Genomic DNA, 20,421 nt, shown 5'->3' on the forward strand with positions numbered 1-20,421 from the left:
CTTCGGTGTATTGCATATCCACAGATTCGGTAGACCTCAAAGACAATGCTGATATATCATAACTTATACTCAAGGGAAGCACGAGGGCGGAATAAATAGCGGCTCTGTACAACGAGAGACTGCTTCCAGATTCACCAGGGAAGATGGTTCTGGATAGGGAAAAACAGACATAATTACACAAAATTGTATTGCTAAAAATTCCCAATTACATAAATCAATTATAATTTACACTATACATGGATTTATAGACTATTTAGGATTGACTGATACAGCTATCAGCCATGTACCATCAGCAAGTTATGTATCTCTTGGTGTCAGCAAAAAAATAAAAAAAATAAGGGGGAGGGTGTTACTTTTACATCTGAGATGAAATTGTGTTGTATTTTCAAAGCAGATGTCATCTCAAGAAAAATTATGCTTAGGCAGGAGTTTTCATGTAAATAATTTTCTGCTGGGCAATCTATGGTAGTTTGGATTTTTTGTAAGTATCTATATAAACCGAAAGATTTCTAAGAGCAGCTATAATGCTGGGGGAGAAAACAGGAAAGTGAAAACAGCCTAGAGCCCAGGTACTCCAACTTAAAGGATCCCTAACTCCAGATCCCATTTGCTCTTTTACCTGTTTAGGTAACAGGTAAACATGTTAAATAAGTTATCTTCTCTGTCCCCGCTGCCCCCAACTGCTGCCCAACATGTACATTATGTCCAATTACACCCTGGAAACCATAGAATCACAGAATCATAGAATCGTTTAGGTTGGAAAAGACCTTTAAGATCATCAAGTCCAACCATTAACCTACACTACCAAGTCCACACTAAACCAGTCAAGGGTAGACTAGACTAAACCATGTCCCGAAGTGCCACATCTACCCGTTTTTTGAACATTTCCAGGGATGGTGACTCCACCACCTCTCTGGGCAGCCTGTTCCAATGCTTGACCACCCTTTCCGTAAAGAAATTTTTCCTAATTTCCAACCTAAACCTCCCCTGGAGCAAATTGAGCCCATTTCCTCTCGTCCTATCGCTAACTACATGGGAGAAGAGACCAACACCCACCTCGCTACAACCTCCTTTCAGGTAGTTGTAGAGAGCGATAAGGTCTCCCCTCAGCCTCCTCTTCTCTAAGCTAAACAACCCCAGTTCCCTCAGCCGCTCCTCATAAGGCCTGTGCTCCAGACCCTTCACCAGCCTTGTTGCCCTTCTCTGGACATGCTCCAGCACCTCAATGTCTTTCTTGTATTGAGGGGCCCAAAACTGGACACAGTATTCCAGGTGTGGCCTCACCAGCGCCGAGTACAGGGGAACAATCACCTCCCGGCTCCTGCTGGCCACACTATTCCTGATACAAGCCAGGATGCTGTTGGCCTTCTTGGCCACCTGGGCACACTGCTGGCTCATGTTCAGCCGGCTGTCAACCAACACCCCCAGGTCCTTTTCGGCTGGGCAGCTTTCCAGCCACTCTTCCCCAAGCCTGTAGCGTTGCATGGGGTTGTTGTGACCGAAGCACAGGACCCGGCACTTGGCCTTGTTGAACCTCATACAGCTGGCCTCAGCCCATCAATCCAGCCTGTCCAGGTCCCTCTGCAGGGCCATCCTACCCTCCAGCAGATCGACACTCCCACCCAGTTTGGTGTCATCTGCAAACTTACTGAGGGTGCACTCAATCCCCTCATCCAGATCATCGATAAAGATATTAAACAAGGCTGGCCCCAAAACTGAGCCCATCACCAAGGCTAGGTGAGAATAACTGGACTAACTGGGCAATAGTATCCATTCTCTCTCTAGGCATTCAGTTTGTCATTTATTAGAGTGTGCTTTTAACCCTTTCTGTTTCTGCCCTGCTGTGTGTAATGCTAGACACATCTCTACCAAATGCTGACCTGACTCGTTTGTGCCCTCCCCCTGAAAACAATGAGGTGCTCAGGTGTAATTGAACAGAATTTGAACAATAATCCTGGCTTTCTCCTGAAAATGAACAGTAGTGCATGAAAGGTAATATAGCCCTATTTTGCTGAGTGCAGGGCTCTGAAAGGTCACACTAGGAGAGAGACGGTGAATTGTTTGGAAAATAGCCAATTTGATTACAATGGGCAATTCTGAGCTTACAGTTTGCTTGTGTCTATCCTGCCTAAAGTGGCATCATTTGTAATAACAACTGTATTGCAGAAGTGCTGTGGAAGAGACCACAAGCCCAATTTCTATTCTGCTGAAGAATCAGAAAGGAGACTTAAATACCAAAACCAAGATACAACCTATTCAACATCCTCTACAATACAGACATTCAAATGCAAGTTCAGAAGCATTAAATTAATGTTAACATAAACCTCCTAAACAGTCAAAATTAACAGAGTTTGGGAGTGAAATGAACATTAAAAGCTAGTATCAAGTTCTGAAGAATCATTTTCACTTTTACAAATAAAAAATTCAAAACAGAATTGAAGGCATTTCTATGCCCCCACTGCCTAGGTACAAGTTCCATCATTCTCCTGGAATTTACCACATGCTTTTCTGTTAACCCAGGTGACTGCCTTCAGTGGCTAATGTGACCAATTTGAATTCACACATGACAACAGTGCCTCAAGTGATTCACAAGTCCTCCTTCACAAGTCTTGCTGCAAGAAATGGTGGGACTCAAAAAATCTCAGCTTCTCATGGATAGACCCAGCCATTTGGTCAGTCTCGTATGCAGAATGAAACCCCATGTATCTTCTCATGACAATACTCTTGGGTTTTGCCTGTAATGCCCTGACATGAAGCATCATTGTTAGGGCCACTATACATAAACAGGTTTTCCCAGACATGCTCTGTTTGTTCTGGACATATTTCAAGATTTTTCTATATTTGCCTAGGGTTTGCAGTCATCTGGTAAGTCTAAAACACATCCACCTGAGGTACACATGCTCAGCAGGTGTGACATCTTTCAGAAATGTGGTAGGTTCTTACAGATGGGTTGCTTACAGATTGAAGCTTTTTCTCCATTTCTTGCATATTTACAAGTAACTGATTAATGAATTAACCATAGGTAGTGGACTGCAGTGGGAACTGCAATGGACTTGCAAACGGCATGAGTAATTTTAGAAGAGGACACATCAACCTGTTCTAAATCCCCTTGCTTCATTTAGTCACACTGCCAAGCTGCACTGAAGTCAGAGTTACTCCCTCCAATGGCCTGGTGTGATGGCTGGGTAATTCACTAATAAAGTATTAGCATGTCATTCTTTGATGGAAATCAACTGTTTCTAGCTAAACAATGGGGTTGAATGTACCATCTTAATAGCAAGGGGGGAAAACCAAAACAAAATTAATAAACAAAAAAAACCCAAAACAAAACCACAAAACGCAACTGTCCACCTCCTCTAGAAGCTTCTTTAGATTTCTACTCCCTGAGTAGCTTTCTTGAAGTTTCTGAGATGGTCATCAACTAGGAGCAGTCAATTCAGTTTCTACCAGAAATAGCCAAAATCCCTTCGCTCAGCTTGGATAAGTGTGAAGGACTAACTGGAGACCAAAATCCTGCTATTACAGTCTGTTCTTTCTGGGGAAAAAAAAAAAAAATCTTTCTTAGTACATGATTTATATAGGTACTTTCACCCAAACCCCAGACCTTGATGAAGATTGCTCGTCAGTCCAGCTTTCTGGTACCCAAGGATCTTTTCTTAGTTTCATTTTTTTCTGCTATGGGTGTCTTTGGTGCTTTTCGTTAAATATTCTCCTACCTTAATTTCCAATGACACTAAGACAATAAAGAGTAATGTGAAGTATTTCCACCTAATGTTAAGGATTAATGTCCTAGTTTTCAATTTTCAGTTCATTAAGAACTCCTCCCAAAATAATCTGTTTTGTGATGGTGTGGAGGCTTTGGTCTAGTAAAAGGCAAGGGATTTAAAGAAGACTTTTCATGTGAGCCATTTAAAAACTGTCATAAATAGACAAAAAGAAAAAATAATATACAAAATAGTCACAAATGGAAAGCAGACTGGGCTATAATTTTTTCAGACTCTTTTTCAGCTGTCATGGAGAGTTTTAATGCATATTTCCAGCATTTATGCTTTTCTTTGCTACTGAAAACTGTAACTTAAACATCATGACACAGTTCTTCACAAAGGAGCTGGGGGGGGGGGGCAAACAGCAAAGAAGTTATATATCTTTAGTCAGGTTACCAAGTTTCTCTCTGTCATAAAGACATGCAGAGAAATTTGCTTATTTGTAAGCTTTCTGAGAGAGCTATCAAGACATTATTAGAGAGCAGGGCTAGGCAGCAAATAGTTTTCGTATCCATAAAGATTTGATATTTCAATTATTTTTCCAGCCTCAAAAATGAAATCTCATAGAATCACAGAATAGTGTAGATTGCAAAGAACCTCTTTCTGCAAAATGAAACAGCCAAAAAAAGGGGGTTTGTTCAACTGAAATGTTTCATTTGACATAGTTTCTCTTTTCTATGCAAATTAAATTATATTTTAAAAGAAAAAGTTGTTTCTGACTGAAAAAATTCAATGTTTATCATTTTTGTAAATAGTAAAGTAGATATTTCTTATTGCACATGTGATTTATTAATAATTCACTGAAATGAAACAGCTCATTTTCTGAAATTCTTTTAGCAAATCAGCAATTTTCATTGAAATAGACAATGAAGAATTCCTATCTAACCACACTGAAGAATGTCCCTCTGCAGATTTTTATCACCTACAATTTATCTTCAGGCATGGCTTAGGAAGCCCTTCCATTGACTTTCCACCTGCCTAAGATATTATTGGAGCTTATGGATCTCTTTCTTGACTTTCTTTCAAATAGTTAGAATGATCCAAACACATCAGGAGAGTATTATTTCCCACAAACCACCTTTTCAAAATATTGCAAAAAGTAATGGGGAATCTCCTAATTACAGGAGTGACATCTTATCCTCTGAATGTATGAACTGAGGTTGTATTTTTGCAGATGAAAAAAAGAACCCCAAATTCCACCAGCAGCTAACTAAAACTATTATCCCTGCTGAACTGTTCCCATATAAATGTCAAGTGGTATCACAGTTCATCTGTTCTCTCACTCACCCACAGTACATTTCATTTCATTGAGGTGCTGGAGCGTGTTCAGAGGCGGGCAACGAAGCTGGTGAAGGGTCTGGAGCACAGGCCTTATGAGGAGCGGCTGAGGGAACTGGGGTTGTTTAGCCTGGAAAAGAGGAGGCTGAGGGGAGACCTTATCGCTCTCTACAACTACCTGAAAGGAGGTTGTAGTGAGGTGGGTGTTGGTCTCTTCTCCCAAGTAGGTAGCGATAGGACAAGAGGAAATGGGCTTAAGCTGCGCCAGGGGAGGTTTCGACTGGAAATTAGGAAAAATTTCTTTACGGAAAGGGTGGTCAGGCATTGGAACAGGCTGCCCAGAGAGGTGGTGGAGTCCCCATCCCTGGAGGCGTTTAAAAAACGGGTAGATGTGGCACTTCGGGATATGGTTTAGTCTGGTCTACCCTTGATTAGTCTAGAGTGGGCTTGGTAGTGTAGGTTAATGGTTGGACTGGATGATCTTAAAGGTCTTTTCCAACCTAGATGATTCTATGATTCTATGATTCTATTCTACATATTATTTCCAATGCAGAAAATGCTGCATTTTCTGTCTTAAAAGAAAGGAGGGCAGAAGAATAAACACAGATTCTTTTCCTCCTTTTTTGTAAGTAACCTTGAATGAGAAGTGTGCAGCTTACGCCTGTGCATCTCATCAAGAATATATGTCATTTCTCTAAATAAGCATCATATATCTCAATAGTAGGGTCAGCTACCCACCCTTACCCCTCACAGTAGCTGATCTATCAAGTTAAATCACAGTCTTTTTGATATGAGTGTCAATGTAGATCTGACATTAAAAAAATAACCCACAGTGGGGCAGAAAAACAGTAAACAATGCAGAAAAAAATTTAACTCCTTAAGCTCTCAAGTCACTAAAATCCAGAGATTGTGCACCAGAGATGGTGTACAGTTTATGCTCTAGTGCAGAGTATATTTTAGTTCAACTATTTTGAATGCATGGACAATTTTTCATGAACTCATCTTCCCTTTCTTTTTCAGACCTCTTGAACTACATGTTGCCTTTCTTTTCTTGTTCTTCTGAGAGAACTTTACCGCTCCAGCTTCCATATAACCTCTCCCTCTATGACTGACACCATTCCCTGCCACAGTCACCTTTTTCTCCAAATTAAATAAGCTTAAAATACATTGTACCCAGGGGCCTTTAAAACCCCAACATCTACTAAAACAGGGAAGGCTTGTAGAATTAGTAAGACTTAAACTAATATTTGACCTGATCAGGAATTTTTCTGGTAGAAATTTTTTCTACAAATTCAATGTTAAATTTTTTTAATGGGAATAAATGCACAAGTTTCAAGCAGCATGGGATTTTTAATCAAATCAAGAGAGAAGGACAACAAAGTTTCCTCCTCAGAAGAGCCACCAGCACAGCATTAGGGGACGCATATCTGTGTAAGATAACACAGCTCACAACCCTGCCCCAGCAACTCAGGACCCGTACAGGTTGCAACAGTGCTGCAGAAGAGGCTGAGACCCAATATGAGACGTAGTGGGGCACAGCCAACACCATGACTTTTTGGGCACTTCTCTGGGACTTCTCTGGCCCTGAGGGGGCAGAAGCAGCAGCACAGCATGACTGGTTCCCACAGGTCTCCAGCCTCTTCTTCTCCCCCAGATTTTACATAGCCTCATCTCTATTGCTTATGGGTGCAGATCCTCACCTGTGCCATCCTCCAAACCTCACCTGAGTGTAACTTAAGAGCAGTAGAGGACATAGGCCAAAACAGGGCCAGGACCACACTCATAATCCAACAGCATGGACAACCATGCACCAATAGCCTAGCTCAGGCCCTGGCCTTTCCTATCAGCCAGTGAGGCTGAGGTCCTTATTCTGATCCAGGCATCCTGGTCTTTACATGCTGCATGGTGGGTCACCCTAAACAGGAAGGGGTTCCCACGTGCACCTCTCTTAGGTGCTTTCTGGGGGAGCATCTCAAGGACTAGATGCTGTTTCTGAAGACTGTGTCTATGTGCAGTATCTCAGATTTTTGTTTCAAAAGATTTTTACTTCATCCCAATACAAAAGAAGGTGAAGGGAAGTACATACTCTCGAAAACTCTGAAGAAATCTTTTCTTGGTCATGCTTAGTAATGTATCCCTGCACTGTGAAGCTCCTCCTCTTGTACATTTAAGCCCCAGTCTGGCTTCCTTCAAAGTCAGCACCTTCCTACTGACAGCAGCTAGAGAAGACCACTGCACTGCAAAGCTGTGCCAAGCAGGAGTCTTACTTCAATACATGGCTTATGAAATGCTACTGGCTTGGCAATAGAGAGAGATGACAACACTCAGTTCGTCTCTCAGTTACAGGATATCTCCCTACTCAGGAAGACGACAAAAGATGTATGCATATAAAAGGTACATGAATAGAAAAAAAAAAAAAATTATTATTTATTTCAGCCTGAAAAGAACTAGTCTAGAAAAAATGCTTTTTCCTCAAAAAACCCGGTGAGTTTGCAGCTCTCACAGTGAAACCTTTATACCATGAGCTCTAGTGCTGCTCTGCAGGAGGGGCTAACTTTATCCACCAGCTTGTAATGAAGTGAGATGTGATGGACAGTGCAGCCAGAGAGTCCTGCAACAGGGGAACAAGGAAAGAAAAGGACCCTGAGAACAAAGACAGCAAAGGAGCACGTTGTGCACATATTCTTTTAGATTAAGAGTAAGTGTTTTACTGTTCTCAACAGTCCTTATATCCCAAATGTTAACAATCTCCCTACAAATACTGCAGAGGTAAGTGATGCAGTACACACAGACTTATGAGAGGAAATGCATTAGCTTTAGATGCCAGGCCTTCAACAGACAGTGGCTTTTCCAGCTGGGGCCCCAGATCTCGGCGGTCTGCAAGGATGGCTCTGGAGAACGCCCTCTGGTCTCACCGTCCTGCTCATTTTTGCTGCAGGCTCCTCCATTTCAGGAAGGTGCTCTTTGGGAAGCATTCACAGCATGCTTGTTTCCAATTTATTAATTAGAACTAAATAACTGGGCAAAAGTGTAATATGCATATAAACAAACACAATTAGAATAAAGTGTGGAAGTAGCAAATTCATCTAATGATCAGGTTGATTAAATTGCTTCACATAAACCAACAATTCCTTATAAGCACTGTGTAATGGTTTAGGAAGGCTGCAGTCTTGTTTAGCTCTCAGCCTGGAAAATAACAGGGCTTTTATCAACTCTCAGTGCCAAGTGACATATTTAAGTTCCAGCCAAATAGCTGGTACAGGGAGTGTCAATCGCTCCCAGGCTGAAACTAGTGTTGAGACTGCGGCTCTGCTGCCAGCTCCGAGAGCTTGTGCAGATTATTGGCTAACTAATGCCAGCCAACCTTTTCTCTCACTGCCCTTTCCCCCTCAAAACTCCCACCAATGGATTACAATGGATTACATTGGAGATATTTCAATATTTCAACATGACAGAGCTTCTTAAATTTAATATTCAGAAGATAAATTCAATGAAATAGTATGATTTATCATGATTCAGCTGTAGCTAGTTACTGCAAAGATCATTCTTTACTCACTGTGCTCTGGGGAGTCTTGCTCCACACGTATGCTAGCCAACAGCTTGCATTTAAAAAATGCAAGAACATTGAAGTAGAGGTGATCCTTAACTTACAAAGATGGGAAAATAAATAGGTGCCAAAGTAGAGATATAAAATCTGAGAGAAAGGTTAAACCAGAAAAAAATATACAACCTTTTTCACTTTAAAAAAATGCATTTAGGGAGCTTACTTTTTATCTGCAGGAATACCTGCCTCATGACAGAAACAGCCATGGGATATTTGTTTTGTGTTTGGGTTCTTTGGCCGTTAGCTTCTTTTCAGATTAGTAGCATTTTGTTATTATAAAATCCTTCCCCTACTGAAACTGGGATTCCAGCCACTGTGCAGGGTGTAATTTCTGAAAGCATAAACCACACAGAAGACTGGACACAGCGATACATTAGAGAGCAGAATCCAGTGCTATCCTCCACATACCCCTAAGAACTGTGCTTTAGTTCCCTTAAACTCCCCAATAGCTAAAAGATGAGTTTATAGCAAAGAATTAGTGATATTCCATTTAACATGAACCTAGGAATCCAGAAGACAGTTGCAGAATCTTGGCAAATAACACTAGATTAATATATTTGAATCAGTGCCTAAAATGTTCAGATCAATGTCTTTGGGTTTTCGGTGGGCAGCTTTTTCCCCTTCTGACTGACAGAGGCCACAGTACCTGCAGTTCATCATTTCAAGGCATAAGAATTAGGCTATGACTAATTGGAAGATTTGCCTGTTATTTAAATGAAACTTGTTTGCAGTTTCATCATCCATGTGGAATCCAGAAAGGCATCAGACTATCCCATCAATTTAGTTAGAAAAGAATAAATGAATAAATAGGCTGACAATTTTCTCCCTTGGGACTCAACACTGTCACTACATTGTTTCTCTGTTATTAATTACCTATGTAAAAATAATTCACTGTAGAGCAGTATACACTCTATGCTGTAAATGACTGGATCAGATGCCTTTCTGTTTGTCTTTCTGTGTGTATTTAAATCTCAGTGTCAGCAAGTGATGCTCAATGGTGCATTCACTGAGGGAAGAAAGGGAAAATCAAGTTGCAGACATCAAAGGGTTACAGCCTATATTTTTTGGATGTGTACAGTAATAGGGTTAGTTCTTTTCTATTTTGTATGAAAGACTCATTTACAACTGCTGCTCTGCTTCAGAGGTTTGAATTCAGACTGTCTTGCAAGCAGTTTGTGTGCAAGGCTGAGATGTAATATGCTAGCAGATGTCACTGATAGGTCAAGGAGTCCTTCAGATGCTGGAAGCCCACGAAGCCCCTAATGAAAAGGGGCAGAAGAGAAGCCAAACACATTTCTTTGAGTCAGAGCCTTTACAAGTGTTTGCTTCGCATACAAAATTCTTGACACAATTTAGTGAGAAAAAAGTTAAGAATCTGTTTATTTTCAATAAGCCAATACTCTGTAGATTTATTTCACGTAACTGATTGGAGAGAGAGGGAAGGAAAAGGGCAGGTGGGGGTACTCAGGACTTTCCTCTTATTAAACTTCAGATTTTCATCCACCCTTCAGCTGCATGCCAGAGGGAGAGGTAAATTCATCTGCATCCACTGCACCATCAGGTCTGTCCCCAATAAATATTTTTCTTATGTATCATCCAAATAATTTTTTTAGACTCATTCAAATAATGCCACATTTCATTTGTGTCTTACAGACTTTGCCATGTGCCTTTTATCTCCACTTCTGCAGTATTATTAATCCTTTAAAACTTGCAAAAACTGCATCAAAGCAGAAGTTCAGTCTTCTCCACCCTACATCCCAAAGCGGTCTCATAATTTCACCTCCAGTCCCATCTAATTTCAAAGCTACTTCACTGATTCTTCCAGGAAACAATTCCTTCACAGCTGAAATTTTTGAAAGGGTTCAGACATTGAGATTCTCTGAAAATGCTACCAATAATCCAGGAGAAACACTTCGAGTATTCTCACGAGGATGAGATAGGTTATTTTTTCTTATAGCCCTCTCCTGTATTCTCTAGAAGAATAGTGCCATCTTTAAAGCACTCTTCAGACAAAGATGTGGCTTTGGGGAACATAGCAGTAAAAATTTGTATTCCCATTGGCCTTTTTGTATAGAAGAGTGCACTTTTCAGCATCTTGTATATTATCTGCTCCCTGCATAAAGGAATTCTAAACTACATTCCTTGCGGGAACTCCCTCCATATAATGCAAAACTTTAATTTGTGCCCTCTGCTTCTTGTATTTGACACAAATTCAAACTGTCTTGCATCAACCATTCTTCCTATTCCCTCAAGAACATCATGGAGCAAAATGATCTCGCCTCTCAGTCTCCTCTTTCACAGAGTACAGCCCTAATTTCTTTGGCTTGTTTGGGACAACTGGTGTCCCCCAATCTCTGCATTATTCTGCTTGCTCTTGCTATATTTTTGTCTATCACTATAATAATTCTTTAAAATCAGGTGGTCAGAAATGAGGATGATAGTACAAATATGGCCTCTGCAGTACTAAAGGGGGGCAATTTCTTCATACTTAAATCCACTATTTATGTAAAATTTGCAAAGATCTCTGTAAATTTCTGCATGTGTATGCACATGTTTTAATCCTGCTGCTTCAAATTTCTTCTGCTACCCATGAACTGTGTTTTCCTGAACTGCATTTCTGCATAGTATGATCTTTTAGTGTCTGGTCCTCTGTTTTGTCCAGCTCCTCATTACTTTATTTTTATCTAGGTCATTCATCTTCCCATACACACATGCAGCTTCTTTGTTCTGGCAGCGCTCCCTATTCCTGCATTATCTGCAAATTTTTTTGCTTTATAGTATTTTCATCTTCCTCAGGCCTCAGACAAATAGTATGAATAAGGGGAACAAATCTAGTCCAGTTCTCATCCATGAAATTCTCTGCCCCTCCATTCAGGTCACACCAAAGCAGTATGATCTCTCTGTAGTCTATATTGAGACCACCCCTTAATCCACTCAAACACATCCCGCCCTGTGCCATACTGCTGGCCCCACACATTAGCATTTTTGTGTTTGTTGCTGTCACAAAAACATCATGAAACCTGTGTAAATTATATCTCTATCTTCCTCTTGCCAGTTCTTTGCCTTAAAATAAAAATATTATCAGCTTATTAAGATAGGATCATCTCTCCGTTAATCCATGTGCATCCCAATTGATCAAATAATATCTCAGTAAGGGCCCCTCGATCCTGCTTCTGGTGAGTTTTAATAACATTTTCTCCACTAGTGCTAGCCATATTGTCGTCTGCTTCTTTCTGTCATCTCTGACATGGCAAAGCAATGGCTCAGCACTAAGCGATCTATGGTACGTGAATACCTCTTCTCAAAACAACACAGCATGAGGATTTCAGAAATATTCAGAACAATGGCTTGACGATAAGAAATCCAGCGTACACATTACATGAATACCACTTTTCAAAATGGCACAGCAGGAGGATTTCAGAAACACTTAGCTCCTCCTGCTCCTTGAGGATCAGTACAACATATCCTGTTGATAGAGCAAATCAGCCAAGAAGAGCTTCATGTAAAGGAACTCTGAATTTTTGACAGGTCCTTTTGCACATGCACGCCAGAGAAACTTCCAGCCTACTGGAAGTATTTGCCACTCATAAATCCCTATTCATGAAACCCTGTAAGAAACCACTTTCGAAGTTTTTTACTTTTCTTCTGCTCCATGCTGGGAGCATGAGCTCAAAGAACTTCTTATATGAGGATACTTTGAAATGGTGAGGGATACGATACACATTCCCATACAGTACAAAGAATGTTTTATAGCACGCGAAACAAGGCAGAAACAAAACACTCCCATTTCCATTCTGGAGCAAAACTGGGTCGACAGACAAAAGCTCTGGAGCTGCTCTCTTGGTCTTGTGAGACTGTTCATCCACCACATCAACAGCCTCTCCCAGAAGAGCCCCCACAGTCCCGGGTAGAGCAGAGTTTGTCACGAGTTGTGGCAGGGCACATGGAGGCATGGGTGGTTTCTGCTGTGCCCTTATGCCCCAGGTGCACAGGAAACCTGTGCACACTTCCAGATGCATAGGGCTGCCATCTGTAAAGGTGAGCAATGATGAGTCATGTTCCATCCTGGTGTAACTCTTGGGGCAGTAGATTTTGCCCTTGAGTGAATTTAGCCTGTTTACTTTCACTCCTGGGAAGAGGTGTTTGAGCCATCTGAAAAATACAAAAAGGCCTTGACTTGCTGGAAGAAACGTTAGTGATGGGGAGTTTCTACTCTCAATTGCAATGTGCCACATTCTCTTTGCATGCCCAGTATTTCTCTCCAACTGCAAACTGGTCTTCCAGTCTCTTGAAAAACATATGTGGTTTGCAGTAGCTTATAGTCAACATGCTTCAAGTGTGTCTCTTATTGAGCACAATATGGCTTTGATTGGTCTGCTTTTGCTTGGTATCTTCTCTTCTTTTGCTGTACTGATCTCCAGGAGAAAGGAATATCAAAAAAAAAAAAAAAAAAAAAGGCACACCAGAGTAGGGTAATTTCCCCAGGCTAAATACATTCAGGATGAGCCCCTGCACAACACGGTCTGATTAAAACTCCCCTAAGAATATTGTGTGAAGTGACTAATTCAGAGAGCTTCACAATGTTTACAAGGCCAGGGTCCCATATCTGAATCATACCCCTACTTTTATCAATCACAGGCGTTTTTGGCTCTGACTATTGCTTTCTCTGTGCAGGTTTTATATTTTCCTAGCACTAATAGCAGCTATGTCTGCACAGTTGTATTTAAAGTTGTATCAAAGATATCCAATAATGAGAGCACACTTACAGGGAATTTCAAAGTCATCTGTAAAATATAATTTGGGGCTGAAACTCAGCAAGCAAAATCTCATCCCAGAAGCAAATTCTTTTGTAACATTAAGGGGATTGGGGGCAAGGGGGGAGAGGGAAGAGAGAAAATTACTGCAAAGGTGAACAAAAAAGTGCTTTGTGGGGAAGTGAAGAGACTACCTTCAAAGAGTTTAGAATCCCAAATATTGAAAAGAATATGTGTGTAGACTTAAATGTGACAGACATTTTTCCCTTTGAAAGTCGGTTCCTGCTTAAGTTCATGTTGAGTGTCAAGTGTTTGCCCTTCAAATGAGGCTGAGTACTTATTTTTGAAGGCCTGCTCTTCACCCCAAGTACTGACTTTTGCTCATAATTAGTTAATTGTGTGCAAACTCCCATCTATTAAATAAACCCATAAGTGGGCTCTGAGCAGAGAGTCATATCTTAGTTTTCTCACTTCCCATGTCTTTTGGAGCACCCCTGCATGAGGCTAGAGTATCTGATATATCAAGGGGTTCTGATCAAGAAGCTCATGCTGGACTGGTGAGGACAATTAAGAAATGTGAATCTCTTCTCACTAGCAGTTCTGAGGGGAAAAAAAAGAAAGGCACTGCAATTCTTCTCCCTAGATTCCTTCTGATGTTTCAAAGCAAGACTGATAACACAGTGCTTGTGTGCACCAAAATATGACCCTAACGAAACCATGCTAATTACCATGAGCCTGTAAGTCCCTTCCCTTACTTTTAAAGCCATGGTTTGTCTGAGAGAAACAAACGACAGAGCATAAACCAGAATAACAATAGCAGAAATGGAAACGTGAAGCAGAAACACCCAGCAAAGCCACACCAGGACACAGATGAACAGATAGCTACTGAGGACTTTTACACTTTCATGATGGGTTGACTGGGAAAAGGGAAGACAGCAAGGCTGGATCAGTCAACAACAGCAGCAGATGGCTAAACGGTGTTGGCCAAGAAGTCAACGAGACTATACTTCCCACACAGAGTGGTGTGTGGGAACAGGCCTTCAGCAGGAGATACTCTCCCAGCAGAGGCATGGGCAGCAGGGAGGCAGATGGCTGGAGCATAGGAGCAGCCCTATCTGTGCTTGCATGAGAGCAGCACTTGCTGTAATTTAGCAAAGCGGTGGTTTCTCCACCCTTTGCTCCCTGCAAGGGCCAGGCATATTGTTACAGTAGTTCCACACACATGAAAAGATTGCTTTCCTGAAGAGGGTCTTTTTTCCCCCATCCAAAAAAAAAAAAAAAAAATCCATTGGATGGACTTCCCATCCATATTGGCAAATGGAGAGCAAACTCCTGGTCAGAACCATCCCAGCCATCCCAAACGCACTTCCATGCACTTTCCCGTTTAGGATTAGAGCAAGGTACCATTGCTGTGAAGGATGGCAGCACCTACGACTCCTGGCAGTGATCTCTCTGCAAGGAGCTGAATCAGGCAGCAGGCAAGCCCTGCCCCTTCCCCACAGAGCTGCGCTCCCTAACAGCTGCCAAAACCCTTTACGCATGCAGGGAATTAAGTTTCACAGATGCCTGTGTGTTCAGTATTGCATCTATTCTGAGAAATTGATTATATCCAGGCCAAGGAGAGCAAGGCAAAAACATGCCAGGAGATCTGCCCAAGGTCACATTGTTAATCTGTTGGAGAGCTTGAAATGGAGGAGAGGTAGATCTGCTGGCTCCTACTCCTGTGATTAATAACCAAACCAACATGTCCCCTCTTACGCCCTGGTCTAAATTCAAGTTAATTAAACCAGCTTTGGGTGTGAACATTATTAAATCCGTTGAAACCTGGCTAATATCAGATTAACTTGCACCTGCAAATGTAGACCCACCAGTCAAACTGCCATAACCTGTTTTTAAACAAAAATACACAAATCCCCACAGCAGTCCCACCAGCCCGGTTGGCTTGGTGTAGAATCACACCTCTGTAGACCAACACTTTGGCAGTACTAAGAAAACCTGTGCATGGCACACAGGAAAGGAAAAAAATAAAAGTCAGGCTACGCCTAGCAATGCAGGACTAATACAAGACGATGTAACTGGCAGCTCTAAATTTTCAGTTGAAAGAGTTACCTCTGCAAAATATATAATATTGCAACTGTAATTATTAGGAATTGGGATTATCTACTCAAACAGTTGAGTAGCCTAGGGAAGTAGGCCATGGAGGGAGACAGAGTCTCTAATTAAACCAGCTGACCTAGTTGGGAAAAACAGACAAACTATGGCTCTCTTAAACCCTTCATTGGGTCTGAAATGAAAGCCACAGATTTCAAGCTAAGAGCAGGCTGAGAACAATTGCTCTGAGTGTTCAACCTTCTGCAAAGCTACTCAGCAAAGTCATGCCTTGCATGTGACACTGAGTGTGTAAATACAATTATCTGAGTCTCACTGTATCTCTGTGTTTCCTTCATTTTACATCACATAAAGCGCAAAAAATGCAACAAAGCCCCTTCTTACTGATCTCAAACATTACCATTTCATGGTAGCTGCTTGGTCTTGACCATCACCACTTAGACCTATTAGGTCAATGTTTCCTGGCTACGCTGATGTGCCTTGTGGGTTAATTACAAAGGAAGCAGTGACTGCTTGAAAGAGAAGTTCCTGTGAGGAATCCAGTGGTGAAAGGAGCTTGGCTCATAGAAGCACTTGAAAGGAAATACCAGGTGCCAAGTGCTTTGGTCTAGAGGCTCTATTTTCCTGGCTGTGGGTAAAACATAGGAGCGAAGCCAAGAGGAGAGTCACATCAGTACTCAGCATCATTCTTTGCTCACTCCTTTACTCTGAAGAACCTTGTGGGTGGAAATTAGGTTCCCATCAGAGATAGATATTGCCAGAATTAGCAGCAAAAAAGTCTGGTCTTGCCATCAGAGGTTCATTAGCATACAAAATGTCTCTATAAGAAAGAATTGTGTCAATCGCTGATGCTGTGCTCCATTGTCTTCAGTGTTGCTGTGCTCAGGCAGAACAGTTCACCCACCCTTACTCTGAGATAATTCGCGCTCAGATCACTGCAATGTTATGGAGGGAGAGAACGGAGAGTGAGGGGTTGTGTAGGAAGAAAGTGCTAAAACTCTATGCAAATTATACTTTACAAGCGTGAAAAACAACTAGATGGAAGCAAAAATCAAGATAAATAGGGGGAGGAGAATGGTTAATTACCTTGCACTTTGCAAGGACTGTGTTAGCTTCAGATAGGCTCCCCTCAGTGTGGGATAGATAATTCCCAACAATATCACCACAGTGCTCTCAGAAAGATAACGCTGAAAAAGGAAACCAATTTTAAGAAAAACAATGTTATTTAAAAAGACAGAGATTTCACTGTATGGTCATTTTGAAGTGGGCAAATTAACAATTAAAAAGGCTCTCATGTACCATAATCTCTGATTGTTTTATTTTAATAGCTATCTCAGTACAGAAGATTCTCTTCAGTAACTAGAGAACTAATTTCTGTTAATTTTGTGCAACTCTAACAGAGCCACTGATCTTCATTTGTAACTTGCCCCACACGTCCTCCCCCGTCATTGCTTCCTCTAGGAATATATCTCTTGAAAGTGTGATGATTATCAGCGGAATTTCTCTACTAACTACAAGCTTTTGCAGTCCAAACCGAAACTGCTGACCAGTTAGGAAGTGGCCAGGAGAATGCATAACAAACATGACATCAGGAAACTAACCCCTCTTCCCAGCTGCGCTCCACACAATTTCACCATCTGGAAGCACTGAGAAAGATGAAAATGCTCGCACAAACCTGCACCCTGACATCAGAGCTCAGAAGGACAAATTTCAGCTTCTCTGAGTCCCCAACACAGCATTATCTGAAGGCCTTGCTGCTCATAACACATACATTTTAATAAAAATCCTCCATGTGCTTACATACTGCTTAGCCTAAGAGGAACTGAGAGATGAAGACAAACCTTTACAGGTGTTAGCTGCTTCAGTAAACTTGTGTGAGTCTGGACCAAAATTCTTACTCATGGTCACACACGAAATCTGTGGTGGAATGAGAAATGGAATACCTCTTGCCAGAAGAGCAAATTAATGGGTTAACATTAAAACATCCTTCTTTTCTAATGGTGATACCGATTACTACAAACCTTCTCCCAGGGAGGAGCATGAGAATATAATAGCAGCAGAGAGACACAGGGAACAAGCCCCTGTTTTTGCAGCAAAAGCGAACCCATCTAAAAAGACATGTACTTCTTAAGAGTTAAAAGGGGAGAAAAAAACCACATCATCTTAAAATAAATACAGACATCTACAAATACATATATATACACGGAGTACAGTACTGTTCATTTATGTCTACTTGACCACTACCAGCAGAGCCAACACAACATCTCTGTTGAAAACAGTGGAAATGGGAAAGGCAGGTGAGTATTACACTCTGTTCAGAAATGGTGCCTCTACCTCTGCAATGAGCTCAATACATTCATCAGTAAAGGGTTAAAGGAATAACAGAACCATATAGCTTGCTAAGCTGGTTACAGCTAACCCATATACACAATTTCAGGGGCCTACCCTTGCTTCCCACTTTGAAACCTGACCTCACTGCACTGGCTTCTGTTATGCAGAATGCTAATTATCCTGCAGAAATGATACTGCAAGGCCCTGTGAATGCTGTGCTGCGACTTGGGGGATGGGTTTCAGTGCTTTAGACATCATTAGAGCAAGCCAAAGTTTTATCTGAAACTTTTTAACATGAAAAATGACCCTTTCCCCAGAAATAAATTATTTCTTGTACATTTTTCATGTTACAATTTTTTGGGTTTGTCAAGTAAAACAATTTTTCACTTTTCCAGGTTTTTCAGCTTCTCTCTTCCTTTTTCCTCTCCACTTTTCATCCATAGGAGCAAGGAAAACAAGCGGATAAAACTAACATTTTAAAATGCTTAAAAGGTGGTGAGAAAAATAACTAATGAACATCCAAAAGCTGAAACAAGCCAGTTTTAATTTTCTTTGTAAATAATTTTAAGAAGCTGATGTATTTTTATACACATTACCTCTTTTTTGGCAGCTCTGTTTATAGTATGTGTTCTCCAAACTAGAAAAGCATTAAACCAGACTTTCACTATAAAGCCTGTAACTGAGGACAGAGTGTGAGCTGTATGTTTCCTAGAAAACCCATTGAGAAAATTTGTTTTTTCCATTCTGAACAAAAAGATGAAGTCCATATGTCCACTGAAAATGTATGTATCTTTGTGTAGTCAAGGAAAATAAATCCATATATTATTTCCTCATTTCATTTCCCTTTCATAATTTAGCGTCAGAGGATTAGGAACAGCAAAAAAATAATAGAACATACAATGCAGCTAAGGATCTCAAAGTACTTTACAGAAGTGGGTCTGAATAATTTGGTCCCCTCCCCAAATGAGGCTGTTGAATCACAGAGAAGAAAAGCAGTGCACTGGAGTCAGCAACAGAGCAGGGAATACTACCCATGCTTCTTAATTCCTGACATTATTTGCTATCCATAAAACCTCATCTACAGACAGGGTGTTCAGGTGTGGGTGAAAGAAGCATCCTTTGGCATTTTCCCTACTAGGCCAGGTGTGAAGTTATGTCTCCTGGAAACTGCTTCCACTGGAAGAAGCCTTTCCAAGTTGGAAGGTTGTTGGAACAGAAATATGATTGGGATCTTCAGCCAGAACAAGAACAGTCAACAAACCCAACATTGCTCCAGTCTTGGGTAACATTTGCCAGCACTAGGAGTACATGACAAGTCCCAGTGTTCATCTACCAGGACCTCAGTGCTGTATTCAGATCCCCAAATAAGGAGAGGTGCAGTTTTGCCCAAGAGCTATAGGACAGGCCTATAATCTAAAATTATTTTCTCGGGTGGGGTTGGGTGACTTTGGCATGCCAATTCACATCTTGCAGCTCCAGTTCCACACCAAAAAGTTGGGGGCAATAATAATTGTCCTGTTAGTGAAAAATACTTTGCAATTTCTCCAGACTGAGCCCAGCAGGAGAGCCAGGTATTACTGGCACCACCTGGCAGACTAACTTCATGTGTCTCGAAGTCCAAGATCAAGCAGTAGTGCCAATACACTACCGTTTTTCCAAAATGTGTGACTCCGCAACTCTACTGAGCTCCTCTGCCTAGAGAGAAATAACTTCAGAGAAATAAGTGTTCTGGCAAACTGGGGGAGGGTAGAACACGCCTAGAGCATGCATCACACATAATATCTAAGACAGTTCCTGATATCCAACCTATTTATATGGTCTTCAGATACCCAAACTCCCAGTATATCAGAATCACCTGTTTGCAGGACACATACATGCTACCTTCAGTGGGAAAAGTCAGACTTGTGAGTCAGGTCATGCAAAGGTTTTAAAGCACTTCTTCCACCTCATTCAGAAATCCAGCTACAAAAGCCAGCTCTCAAGGACATACATTGCTTGGCTTTGAGATATGCCCTGAAGGGCTATAGCAAGTCCAGAAATCAATGACTAGCTTGAACTGCATCATAAACGCACCATAGGTTTTTTTCACCTGTGACAGCTATATTGATGATAATTTCATATTACTTAAGCGCTTCAGACAATCATGTGTGAAAAGATGCAATAATGTGAGAATTGTTTACACAAAACCGAGGAGCAGATTTCAGCATTGTAGGACATGTGGCAAGTTTTTCTCTTTGGTGATGAGGAATGCTGCAAGCCAAGCAAAGCTGCATTCCCTACAGCTATATTGTATATGTATGTGTCAAGTAAACAGCACTGCTGGAAGTGATGGGTGGTTGCAGCAATGTGTAGTGATCTCCCCCTTACATGGGGCAGGAGGTAATTTTGTGTCATTCAGAAAAGAGAAGAAAAATAGGAGAAAGTGAAGAGCAGAGCAAGAAGAAGATGGACTTTACCTTCCCGTGGTGCTCCCATCTCTCAAGTCAAGCAGGGATTTTCCCTCTCTCTCCATGTGTGGGGGCCCTGGGAACCCACAGTACAGCAGGACACTTCAAGGGATGGCCCACGGAAAGCTTCAGCC

This window comes from Pelecanus crispus, chromosome 3 (genome assembly GCF_030463565.1).
Source record: "Pelecanus crispus isolate bPelCri1 chromosome 3, bPelCri1.pri, whole genome shotgun sequence".
Taxonomy (NCBI): domain Eukaryota; kingdom Metazoa; phylum Chordata; class Aves; order Pelecaniformes; family Pelecanidae; genus Pelecanus; species Pelecanus crispus.